The sequence below is a fragment of the Quercus lobata genome, chromosome 2 (assembly GCF_001633185.2).
Source record: "Quercus lobata isolate SW786 chromosome 2, ValleyOak3.0 Primary Assembly, whole genome shotgun sequence".
Lineage (NCBI taxonomy): Eukaryota > Viridiplantae > Streptophyta > Magnoliopsida > Fagales > Fagaceae > Quercus > Quercus lobata.
The window spans coordinates 53,262,580-53,276,741 of NC_044905.1; the positions used below are offsets into that span (position 1 = coordinate 53,262,580).

The 14,162-nt window shown below is 30.2% G+C and overlaps 1 long non-coding RNA gene across 1 annotated transcript; it reads right to left on the bottom strand.

Annotated features, from left to right (window-relative positions):
• Positions 1–5,409: 5,409 nt before the first annotated feature.
• LOC115978119 lies at positions 5,410–6,508 on the bottom strand. Its single transcript, XR_004088646.1, has 2 exons — positions 6,334–6,508; positions 5,410–5,838 (listed from the first exon to the last, which is right to left on the bottom strand). It is a non-coding gene; the product is annotated as an uncharacterized LOC115978119 (long non-coding RNA).
• Positions 6,509–14,162: the final 7,654 nt, after the last annotated feature.

Sequence of the window (14,162 nt, forward strand, 5' to 3'; positions counted from 1 at the left end):
GTTTTAATAACTATGTGATTATTGTTTAGTTTTAGATTGTTGTGTTGCTGGAAATTATGGTTAGTAGCTAGGAAAATGTTTTAAGAATACAGTAGAAAAAATAAAAGAAATTGAGGATTTTTCTAAAAAATAATCATTTTTTGCTTTCAATTAATATTTTCAATTTTTTGGGGGTTTTGTTTTAATTAAAATGCTTAGGTGGCTTTTTAAATATTTAAATATTTAATATTATATTATTTTGTTAGCCACATGTGCGCTAACTCTGCAAACTATTTGCCACGTAGATATTTTCCGTTAGTGAGTTAACGGTAGGGACCAAATTGATTGCAACAAAGACCAAATTGACCGCTACTAAAATATAGGGACCAAATTGACTGTGACCTCAAATATAGGGATCAAAATAGTGTTTTCGCCAAAAAAGATAAAAAAGAAAAAAAGAAAAAAGACATGAACACCAAGTCAGTTTATTGTAAGTCTTCTACGGTTCTACATCTGTTCTTTAATCATTCTTCTCGTTCCCCATTCCCCACTCAAGTTTCCAAATCTAAGAGACTGTAGAACTTTATTGTGCCGAGTTACCTCAAGATACTGGAAAAACTTCTAATTCTTTGAAAACTGGTAAAATAATATAAATAGATTAGCATTTTTATTAGTAGTAGTACCACTACTATATTTTTTTTGTTGCTAAAAGTAGTACCACTACTATGTGTGCATATATTTGGCTAACTTTTTATTTGCTAAAAGGGCAAGTTATTAAGAAAAATATATATGTATATATACACATGTGCAAGTCCCAACAATATTCGTATGGTTCATTACTCATTTTTCTTTTACAAATAACCATGTCTTTGTTTTTAACTTCGCATGCTTAATTTGATAACTTTATCTAATGCACTGTTCTGAAACAAGGTAAAGAATACGAAAAGTTCCATCCACAATTAAGAGTAAAGTGTTATTATATATAGCTCAAAACATTTAGGAATATATTAAGAAGATTGAAATGTCTTTCGTTATAGTCTTACTGAATATTCATGTCATATTAAATTTTCAAAAATTCTTGCCTTCTTTGTAACTTTCTATTTGCTTTCTTTAAATTTTTGTGCTAGTTATTTTTTGATTAAGTCTATTACCACAACAATTTTCACAATTTTGGACACAAAAATAGTTGGTTCATGTGGGTCTATAATTATTTCACCATCCACAAGTCACCATATGGTCAAGGTATAGCAAAGTTGTGAAAATGGTTGTGGTGCTAGACTTACTCTTATTTTTTTAATTAAGATGTGCTGTCTTCTTTCTTTCCTTTTCTTTTAACTCAATTTGCTTGATTTGATTTGTTCTAATGCATTGTAATAACATATGTTGGTAGTGAATGAAAGATTTCATCCACATGTATGATCTTACAACTTAACAAATTTAGCAATTTATTATGAAGGGAGGCCTTTAGTTATTTTTACTGGATAAATATCCCTGACATAAAAGTTTTTTCAAAAATTTTATCTTCTTTGTGACTTTTTTAATATTAGTGTATATGCTCTCCTTAAATTTCTATGCAAGTTTTTGTTCTATTCAGTTGGGTTGTCTTCTTTCATTTTCTTTGGACTCTATATGTTTAATTTCTAGGTTTTAAAGCAAATTTAGTAATTTATTTCTTTGGACTCTATATGTTTAATTTCTAGGTTTAAAAGCAAATTCAGTAATTTACTAAGTAGATAGCTAGAGATGCCTTTAGTTAGTCTTACCGGATATCCTAAACGCAATATTTTTTTTCCCAAAACTCTTATCTTCTTTCTGACTTTTTCCAATTATTAGTGTATATACACTGCTTAAATTTCTATGCAATTAACTTACTGTTCTATTAAGATGTGCTGTCTTCTTTCCTTTTCTTTGGTCTTTATGATCTGTTTGTGTAGAGAAATTTAGACCTGGGTTGTTGCGAATTAACCAACTTTAGGCCAAGTTAACTTAATTAATTAATCAATTACGCTTTCATGTCATGGTTATTCAAGCATGCACCAATACCACAAAAATAAATAATGTGGAATATAGATCGAGTATACACGTGATATGGTCACGGAGAGAAAACCTTAGACGAGAAAAACTTTTGCCACCAACAGTCAAGGTTTTAAAATTAACAAAGTAAATTCGAAGTGTTTACACTATAATTAATCCTAATCTGTATTGCTATCTCATGTAGGCAACATTTGTTACAAATCAATCAAAAGAAATTTTTAGTATTTGTTTTGGTAGAGTTTCTGCAAAATATTAAGCAACATTTTATTATTATCTTACCAGTTACTTATTACGTTATTCTATCATGCATGTTAGTGATTATAAACGAACTCTATGAACATGTACATAATAATGGGATACACAAAACATTTGAGAAGAAGCTCCTTCCTTTTTATATTATCATTTGTGGAACTATATCTGAAAATTATTTTTACATTATTAAAATATCAATGAAAATGATAGTGTTGAAATGTACTTCGCTTTCAAGCCTTTGTTATTAGCTAGATTAATCTTTTTTAACATTTATTAAATTGCATATGACAAAGTACTGCAGAGCCACCAAATAGAATGAGAGAAATTGAAAATTACAAGGAAAAGCATAGTCTACTAACCTTCGTCTAAGTTTAGAGGCTAAGTTACAAGATGGAAAGGTGTTTAACACCAATCCTGCTTGGTGAAACTAGTCTTCTAGACTTTAGTGACTAATGATCATATCACATCATTCAAACAGTTTATATCATCCAAGAACATGTGATTATAAAGTGAAACAAGCATTCAAGAGCATGATAAAACCCTATTCAAGGCATGCAAAGATAGATCAAAATAATTGAAAATGACAGACATGGTGAATATGTGTGTAATGTGATAAACTCTAATATAAGAGCATGTGAATATGTTATATTTAAATTAAACCCTAAAACATGAGAAAGCTAAGGACAAGCTTGATCTAGCATGCTAAAAAATCAAGAACATGTGAAGAATTTGAAAATAAAACATGCTTGAATCAAAATAACTATGGTATAATTAAAAAAAAAATAGAAACCTTATATGCATGCCTCTTGAGCACTACAAGTAAGAAAGTTTCTCTAGAAGAGGATTTGTTAATAGGAAGTTGATAGTTTGAGATCAAGAGCACCAAGCTACCCCTTCTAGTGAATTAAAACTGAGAAGACCAAAACACCAAAATGAAAAAGTAGTAGAGAATATGTTTGAGAGATAAGAAAATACAAAAAAGTAATAGAAAATATGTTTTCCATAACATTTTCAGGAAGCCAAGCAAACACTTGAAAATTTTTCTTGGACATGTTCAAAGATATAATCAAACATACACTCAAAAACATTTTCACCAAATGACGAAAAGAGCCATTAGAGTTCATCACAAGGAATACACATTAAGAGTTCCTAAAATAAATTGACAATCCTCTAATAGAGACGTGAATCAGAATAATAATAACTAGTCGGAAACCCGTGCAACGCGCGGGAACTTACCTATTTATAATAGACTAAAATAATTTTATAAAATTTTAAATTGATTATAAACTATACTATTGCGTGAATTGCTCCTATCTTTTTGAGTTACAATTTGATGAATAAGCCATTGCTTGAACATGCAATGAGTTGCAAAAAATCTAGCTAACAAATTTAGATATTGAAAAAAAATAACTAAAAAATTCTAATGTTAAAACGTCCAAAAGGAAAAAAAAAAAAAAAATTAGAAAATTTACTGGCACTGCCTAGAAAAAAACAAAATATATATGACTACCAAATAGAGAAATATAAGAGAAAGATAGGTTACCTTCAAGAGAATAATCCATAGTTATAACAGTTGAAATTTGCTAAACTGTTTCAAATATTGCAAAAAATTGAACCCAAAAATTTAGATGGTCAAACTTTCAAAAGACAATAAAATTAAAAATCAAAAGATTCAGAACCTACAAATTATAATAATAATAAAAAAAAGGTCATTATTGCGAGACAATTTTTGTAAGGATGGAAAGCTTTTCTAAATTTTTTTTATCCAGTTCTTCCTAATTGATGAAAAATTTGGTTCAAACATTGTCAAACACTTTGAAGGTGCAAATAATATAGGCTTCCAACATAATCTTTAATTAATAATCAAAGAAGCATGACACCGTAAGAGAAAATATAAGATAACATATAGTGCATAAAATCTCATGGGGCCTGGAAGAATAGACAGCCGCAAGATCACCTCCACCAGACACAAAACAAAAGCAAAAAAAACTTATTCACAAAAAAGAAAAAAAGCAATAACACGCGTACCAAAGAAATTGAAGCTTAGGGTTTTCTCTCTTAATGGAGACGGGCAGAGGAGATTGCTTTAGGGTTTTCAAAGATTTTGTCTCTTATATATATATATATATATATATATATATATATATATATATAAAAGAGACTCCTGTTAGGACTCTCTTACTGTTTAGTTTTAAAAATTAAAATTTTTTAAAATTAAAATGATGATGTGGAAAATTGTGGGAGTTTTAAAGGTTTCGGTTATATATATATATATAAATAATATTTACAAACTATAAGGGCCAGAAGGGACTCATATCTTGCAAAAACAAGGAACTCTCCATTTCACATGAAATGAAGAGAGTTAATTTCATGGTTAAAATTTTATTTTCCTAAATTTGATAGTGTCAAAGTATCACATCATTAAAAATTTTAAATGACACAATATTGGTTTATATATCTTTAAATCTGTAATATTTAATATTAAGCATGAAATTGATCGATTTCAAGTGAAGAGAATCCGACTACAATCTTGCGAATCAACTTTGACTGACTCTGGAACAAGGCTTCTTGTTGGAGGGGTCATACTTCATAGCATACTTGGCAAGAGCTTCCTTACCACCAGCATGTGTCACAGCAACTAAATGGTCAAAATATTTATCTTTAGCCCCTCTCAAAGTATCGTGCATCAAACAGCCAAAAGGTTGGAGGTTGCAAATCCTCTTACATAATAGTGGTATGGGTCGATTCCCATTAATTATGCAATACCATGTCGCTATATTCTGGGAGTCCTGAATAATTCGATTCTTGTGATAAAGAGGAATCTGATGAATTAATAGTTTAATTCTACATTCCTTAATGTCTGTTCATGAATGGTGCAAATAAGGACATCATGTGTGTTATCGGCTACTATATATAGCATGATTATTATGCGTGACTCTTCTTGCAAGTAGATACCAGTATCTACTCTTGTTTCGTCCAGTTGCTAAATCTAGATTGAATGTGCCTATAGTCGCTGCTTTACTTCTCATTTTTTGACTACTTGGGCTTCTGCTCAAAATCTTTTTCCCGACAATCCAACTGAGACTAGATTCACCCCAGAACTTTAATCAAAAGGCTAGTCGCTACATAATTAGAATTTGTATAGAAGTCTCTCAAACAAGCCAACAGCTCTTTAATTTCGCGAACAATATTACATCAAATTATTATGGAGTGCATGAAAAACTCCATAATATATCACACAAACTCCGAGCCTACAGCTCTCTTATTTTGCAAAAATTACATCAAACTATGATAGAGTCCATCACGAACCCGAAACTATATATCACAAAAAAAACACACTTTATTAATTCTTAATTACTACTCTCCACGAGAATAAGCAACTTTATCCTTGTTTATTGATGAACTAAGCATGGTGCATCATATCTCAAGGGGTTGGAGGTGGTGGCGGCTTATGGAATATTGGTGGATTTGGCCGTCTATAGAAGGGCGGAGGTGACACTGAAAGCAGAGGTGGCAGATTTGGAACTCTTGGCCTCCGACAATTTTGTTTAAATGGATTACAGACCCTGCCACCTGAGATAAGAGATAAAGTTATCAGCATTTGATCATATTGAAGAAATAAACAAGGAAAACAATATAGGCCACAGCAATGGGAACTAAAGTTCAATTTATTGAAAATCTCAAAAAATGAAAGTAGGCGATAGCTAGTTAGTATTTGGTTAGAATTTATCAGAAGCACACTAGGTTTTTTGAGGTGAATAAGTGGTTATTTTTAAGGTGATTAAAAACAAGAGAACTCATTTCAATATCAGCACATAGAAAACTAATTTTGAATTACTTTCATTTTAGATCAACTATTTGAAACAAGCTTATATTCAAAATATTTATCAACATAAATGAACAACTGTGCTAGTCTGTAAAATCTTACTCAATGAAGTGCCTTTTGTATTTTTTTTTTTTTTTTTTTTTAAAAAAAAAAAAATCAAAAGTTTAGTTTAAAATATGTGCTGGAATTTAAATTTAAAACAGAACTATCTACTAGAAAGTAGAAATTAGTGCTCTCATTACCAGGTTTTGGTTTTAATTTCGGTATTGGAACCCTAAAGGTAACACTTGAAGAAGGAATGAAAAAAGTGGAAACCAAGAGAAGGCAGACAATTAGAAAGGCCTTCATTTTGATTTTTGAGAGTTAGGGGTGCTAAGCTTCTCTACCTTGATCTTATTTATGGACAATCCAAGCAGAAGCATGTGTGTGGACTGTTAAACTCACTGGAACAAGACAAAGTATCAACTGGGATATAATTGAAAAGTATTACAGTATTATAAGTGTAACACAAAATCAAAAAAGAAGACTTAGAAAAAGTTGACTAGAAGACTTAGAATTTGACAAGGGCAGAGTTTTCTCTACGTTTAAATTGACAAGGGCAATGTTTTCTCTAAGTTTGTTTATTTATTTATTTATTTATTTTCTAAATAAATTGAAATGCATTGCCTTTACTATTCTTTTTACGTGCTATCATTAGTTCACAAATCTTGACATAAAAGCAGAAATTAAAAAAAAAAAAAAAAAAATTGAACCTTACTTTAATTGTGGAGAGATGAATGCATTTTTTTTTTCAATTTTTACAATGAACTTAATTTTTATTCTTTGTTCAAATTTAAATATTTTGGTTTTCCTTTTTAAGACATCCCAAAATACATGTAAAGTAGATAAATTTATTTCCTCACAATTCTATGTTATTCTGCACTTTTGTAAAACTAAAAAACAAAGAAAAATTATTTCAAATTAAAACGTATAACTTAGGATGTAATAAATAGATTATATGAGATTGAAGCTATCAAAATAAAAGAAAATTCATTGGAATTGTGCTTCTCCTATTTCTACTTAAATATCAGTGAAGTATGACTCAATCTGTCTTCTCCGTTACAGCACTACTTCAATGGTCATTTTGGTGAATTTTTAATTTTGGTTTCAATGCTCAAAATATTTTTAGCAAAATAAACACATGCATCCTTATAAGTCATAACCCCGCTAATTAGTAACCTCATTAATCTAGCAAATTATGGTCTAATTTTCTATATAATATTGTTTGAAATGTCTATCTAAATTATGTAAATTGAGAAAATTAACATAATAGTTCAACCTGTAGTTGACGACCTTAAGTCTTCACCAAGTCGAAACACCGAAACATTTGGAAGTGATCAACCAATTATTCATTAAGAGTCAAAGTGAATATTTTGAAGTGTAAAAGACCAAAATAAAATTTTCCTTGATGGCCAATTAATGTGTACTCTAGTTAAAATATTACGATAACTTAAAAAGCTTGTCTTTTTTTTTTTTCTTTTTTCTTTTTTTTTGAGATTGCAGTTTGAAAAGTCTCTCTAAATTTGGTAAATAGAGAAAGAAAACCAACAAAATAGGAATTTTTATTTTATTTTATTTTTTTTAGATTGGAACATTTGTTAATCACCCGAGTCTTCACTAATTCCAAAAATAATAGAAAAAAGAGGTACCACCTTTTTGTCTGCTTAACAACGACTTATAATTGCCCAAAAATAAAACAATGACTTTTATATAAAAATCTCCTACTGGTCCCAATTCAGACAGCTTTGGGTTAGGTGGCTCCAAATTTTGCAATGTGCGTGCAATGACTGCAATCTAAAGTACTGGCCTGGTGTCGTTATTTTATCAACTTTTTTTTCTTAGAGCTTAATACTTTTTCTTTTCCTATCAGGGAAAAAAAAAAAAAAAATGCCTTGACATTGAATTAAAAAGAAATTTCAAGGCAATGGTCCGATCAATGGGTTTTCCTCGGACATATTTCGTGGATATTGCATGGTAGCAATATGTCTACCTCAATTCAACATCATTGAATTCTGTCGTTTCGTCTTCAAACAGGGGATTAGTCTTCAGACAAAGAAAAATCAATTACCCTGGGAACAAGGCACATGAATAAGGAATAAGTAAAACTTAGATACAATTTCTTAGAAATAATACATATTAGATTTTCAATTGTAATTAAGATTAAATTAAATTTATACCCTTAATTAAAGCTATTTTTTATTTTTTCCACTAAAGTTTAAAATTTGGTATTGGGATCATACCCTTAACAAAACTTGAAATTGTGAAGAAAAAAAAATCTTTTCATTCATATTTACTACTAACATGTCCGTTAAATGTCACATGACCTTTTTCTTTTGAGAAGAATGTCACACCAACTTATATAAAACAAGGTAAGCTTTAATGAATTAAAATTATGTCATTTTGTTCACATTAGAGAAGAAAAATATTGCTAATAGTTTTGTAACTCAACTAGTTAGCACATTCTTCTTCAAAATAAAAAATTGTTAGCACCTCCTCATGTTTTTTTTATTAAAAGACATACATGGATCAAATTTCTCATCTTCATTGTAACTATCAAATTATAAAATTAAAAAAAAAAAAAAATTGTGACTATATATATATATTCAAAACGGTTTTTTAAAACATTTTTGCCCTTTTTTTTCCATACAAAATTACATTTTTCCAGTTTTGTTCCCCAACGGAGGTGAGATCACATCCAACACTAATTGCTAGGATTTTCTCATTCCTCCAACAAAATCAAACACACAATATAGATTTTTGTTACAAATAAAGAAAAATTATTGAGAGAGAGAGAGGGAGAGAGAGAGAGGAAACAAAATTTATCCCCACACCACATATGGGATGCTTTGTAAAATAATAATAATAAAAAAAAATAAAAAACTATGAGGAAATCCTGAATTTCCCCATTTCCATGGTTGTGATAAACATTTAAAATGCTAAAGTGATAGCAAAAAGACCTCATTAGAATATATTGTCTTAAGCCTCTAAATCTATTGGGTCGGCCCAGCGTTGTCATTGCTAACAACCTTCTCTCAAAACATTTGTTAGATAGTTTAGAGCCAATTGATTGGTTATGATTTTAATCCAATTGACCCAATTCAATTAGTTAACCAAGTATCTTCTTGGATTTAGATTTGATTAGTCACAGAGCAGTAATAAAATGCGGAAAGATAAACGACACCACAAATTAGCCAACTAACTAAATTTTAGTCAAAGACTTCTATTTTGCACACATTTTTTTTTTTTTTTTTTTGAGAATCCTATTTTGCACACATTGGATTGCATGAAACTACTATGGAATGCATAATGCGTGACTAGGAATTATAAAAGGCATCGCAAACCCCAAAACGTATATTATATATTAAGGGTAGGATTGATATTAGGTCAGGTTGGGTCGGTGTTCATAGCCACTCGCAACCTAACTTGATAAATGCCAGGCAAAAGCCCAACCCAAGCCCAAATATTTGGGTCTAAGTCAGGTTGGTTTCTCAGGTCTTGGGTAGGACTGTCTTTTACTATTATTATTATTACTGGTTGCTAATCCGTGCAATGCACGGAAAAACTATTGAAAATAAGATTTTAAAAAGAAAATTTTATTAATTTTAGTTTATATCGAATATTTTTTTATGGTAGTTTAAAATATTATTTCAAATCTTCATTTCATTTTATTTTTGTTGGAATAACTTATATAATTAAATGAAATGCTTATAAATAAGAGATGACATTAATAATGTACTATATATGGTTAGTGATTATTCAAGATATCATTCAAATATGACAATTTTTTTTTTTTTTTTAAAAAAAAAGAACAATATTAATGCATTGAAACACAAAATATTATATTGTCCAATAGATATTACAACTTTAAAACTAAAACATGAGTAGTGATTTTTAATGGACTGGGGTAATAGCACAACTTATAATAGAAAAAAAAATATGATTTAAAATTTTTTGGAGTAACACTATTGTAAAAATGCCGAAAGGAAGCAAGAAATTCCACTGAAAAATTCTACAAATACATTTGGGTTTTTTTTTTTTTTTAATTTTTTTTTTCATTGAGCAGATACATTATTGTTTAGTAGAGTCTTAATACATGGGGGACGCTCCTCCATCCAATACATCATTGTCTAGCAAACCCAGCCAGTTCTTTGCTTCAAATGCTTTCTTCTCTGTTGGTCCGTTTGTTCAAGGAAAGCCACAAGAGAAAAAAATATTCCTAATAGAAGAACCAACTACCAAGTAGTCTACCCATCAAAAAATAAAATAAAAACTACCAAGTAGTCTAACATCATTAAGGATGTGGCTAATGCTCAAATTGGTAGGTCCAGCTGACTTTACTTCATCTATTGGACTTTTAAATTCACATTCTACCTCTACTCCATGAAGCCCCAAATCCACAAAGGCCATGTACACCCTTCAACAGGCTATCTAGACTAATTATCTCTCTAAGCTTCCATATATTCCACAACAAGTTTACAGGTTGTTAGCACCAAATCCACTACTAACTTCAGAGTTTCATCTACATGCCTTTGGTTTCGATTTGACATAATAGCCAACCTCCACCGCAACTAATACAATCAACTGGATTCGTTAAAACAATATATCAAATATTGGGAATATAAAAATACAAAACTTGGTATTATGTATATGATACCGTTGAAAGATTTAAATATCATTGCAGGCTTCCTGAATTCCACCCATCACAAAAGCCACGGCTTACATCAAATTGGCCTTTGAAATCTTGATCTCCTTCATCCCTGGAACCTAGAAAATCAAATTTCTGGACTAAACGAAAATTTGTAAATATTTCCAACTATCATCTAACAATGAAATTATTATATCTTTTCAAGAACAAAAAGGAAAACAAAGACCAAACGTTCTATGTAGCAAATTTGAAACCTATCACCAAGAAAAAGTATTAAACCTATTGGAAATTCATTAATTGGTACCAATGCAAGTAATTAGTACGCTATAATAGCAAAAATAAAAAATAAAAAATAACCCATCTGAAATATAAGATCAAAGTTAAATCAAGATGATTAAATACCAAAACTTCCTCCCGCTAAGGCGAAACATTCAGCCATAGCAACCCAAAACACCAAAAGTAGATCACCCATATGAACAATTGAAGTGGAGAGAAAGAGCAATATATAGAAAATAATAACAGAGTAAGTAGGTCTTCGATTGAAAGCGAATACTCAAAAACTAAACACAATAATTTTACGAAACATATTGTCCCTTTTCTATGACTTAATTTTGTTATGATATATCCCTCCTTAAAATAGACAATATTCAATGTTGTCCACCATTCAAATTTGTGTAGTTTTACTAATTTAAATTTCTAAGTGCTATATCCAACCAAGAACCATAAATAAAAATTAGAGGGAGGAAGGCCAGTTTAAGTGCAGAAAAAATAAATTCCTCTAAAAAAATTCGAACTCATGTCAATAGCAAGCATAACCTCCCAAAATTTTGGGCTCTTTTTTTTTTAGCAAAAAAAATATCCATTTTCAATGCACTTCTCAAATGATTAGCTCAATCTAAAATACAAATATAATGTACAATAATAAGCTTATAAATTGAGGACAACTCCCACTGTTCAATTCAAAGATTCAACTTAAATCAATCAATTGGTAGGACAACCCAAGAAAAATCAAAGAATTAACACTACTTGTTTTATGACTTTGAGGAAAGAAAATATATTGATGAGTAGATAATGGTGACGATGAGAGAATAAAACTTTATAGGAAAAAAATTATATGAATAAATTACTTGTGTATGCTTTGAAGCTACTACCATCTCTATCAAAATTTTGAGGAGAAAAATAGAATGAAATATATTAATAAAAATAATATATAAATTTTATTATTGATGCAACGATTTCTCTAATGTTAAAGTGAAAAAATAATATTCACTCTCACAACAACTCAAAATGTTTACTTAATATATTATATCATCCATACCATCCAGCCACCACTTCCATTCTAGGTGATCATCTCTAACCATCCTTTGAAATTTTGTGGTTGCCTATGTTTCTTGCCCGACACAAAATTCTGCTCCCCACCATTAAACAAAACTTCACAACTTCACAGATAATTCTTGTCACATTTAGAGATCTCAAACCAACCATTTTCATTGTAGAAACCAAAATACACACTCAGTAGTTCCACCACTATAAACTATACAACAAACTGAGCTATAGCAAATCTTGGTAACACAAAATCTCATAAAGGATTTAAAAGTATATTCCAAGAGGAAAAAAACAACAAATTTTTAATACAAATAGTTAGAGTCTACCTTTTAATTTGGAGTATGTAAATGTTTTCTTAAAGAATATTGTGGGCTACTTTTTCGATGGTTATTAATAACTGATGGTACACTACTCCTTCAGCTTCAGGCTTATAAGGCAGCAAGTGGGCGGAGTAACTTTCGATGTGGGATTGCAAAAGTTTCCTAGGGAGTACAAACAAAATAGTTTCCCTGGGACAACAAAAAAGTAGCCCACAATAATAATTTATAAAAAGGGAAAACCAATGTAAATGAAGACGACAATAACACTATATATCAAACCATAGCCTTTTGTAAATTCTTGTAGCTGAATTCTTTTAAACAGAGAACAAAAGGCATATTACAAATGAATTTGAGAACAAACACCTGAGCATTCCAAACTTGTTCAAGAAGTACCACAAATGAATTGGCAAAGAAGAATCAAAGAATAAACACCTGAGCATTCTACCAAACACATGTTCAACAATCTCAAACAACTATACTAACCAACCCCAACCTTAAAAAAAAAGTCCCATGGAATCCAAAATAGTGGCAGCCCCAACATAACATTCCATAGGCTATCATATAATAAGACCCAGAGGTTATAATAATTTATAAAAAGGGAAAACCAATGTAAATGAAGACGACAGTAACACTATATATCAAACCAAAACAAACCCAAAATTGAAATCAAATAGAAGAATCCCAGGAAACAAAAATCCAATAAAAATTGCATAACCAAAAAAAGGGAAAAAGAAAATCCAAACAAATGTAAAATGAAGATGAGAAAAACACTATATATCAACTAAAACAAACCCAAAATTAAAACCAAATAGAAGAATCCCAAGAAACCAAAAATCCAATAAAAATTGCATACAAAAAAAAGGGAAAAAGAAAATCTAATTACAAAAATTTCATGATTCTTCTTTGCCAAAGATTTGACAACAAAGGAAGAAGAAGAAAACGTGGAAATCTGCAAAGAAAAAAAAAACAAAAACAAAAACAAAAACAAAAAAACTTATATCCAGAGTAACCCACAACCATAAACCAACAAAATTCCATGAAAACAAAAACAAAAAAACTTAAATCCAGAGCAACCCACAGCCACAAACTAACAAAATTCCAAGAACAATTGAAGCGGATAGAGAGAGAGCAATATGTAGAAATTAAGGAGAGTAAAAAACATGTTTTAATTACTTCAAAATAAAACATGATGGGCTGGATTGAGTGGCAATGGAGAGTCAAAGAGAAATCGATGCAGTGGTGGTGATCCATGGTGGCGGCGACAGCAGCAGGATCTGAGTTTTGGGGTGCCAGCATATATTAGAAAACAGAGAGGTTGTGGGTTAAACGTGAAGACTAAAGACTGAAGACTGAAGAGGGAGTTATACTTGTATTAGGGTTCTAAATTGATAATTCTAATATAATAATAAAACGTTAAAAAGAATTTTTTTTTTTTTTAAGGTGACATAAAAGCTGATGGAGGAGTTGTATTGTTGTATACTGATGGGGAGTTAAATTGATAAATTCTAATATAATAAAACATTAAAAAGAATTTAAAAAAAGAAAAAGAAAAAGTGGCGTGGAAAATTGTGGAGCTAGCAGAGGCTTTGGTTATATATATATAGGTTATTATTATTATTTTATTTCATATTCCCCCGCCCATGTTGTTTTAGGCCTCTATGACATGGCAAACTAGGTTGAAATCTGCTGACTCGACCTAACCCTACCCGTTTTGACCAGGTCCAAATTTGAATTTTTTGGC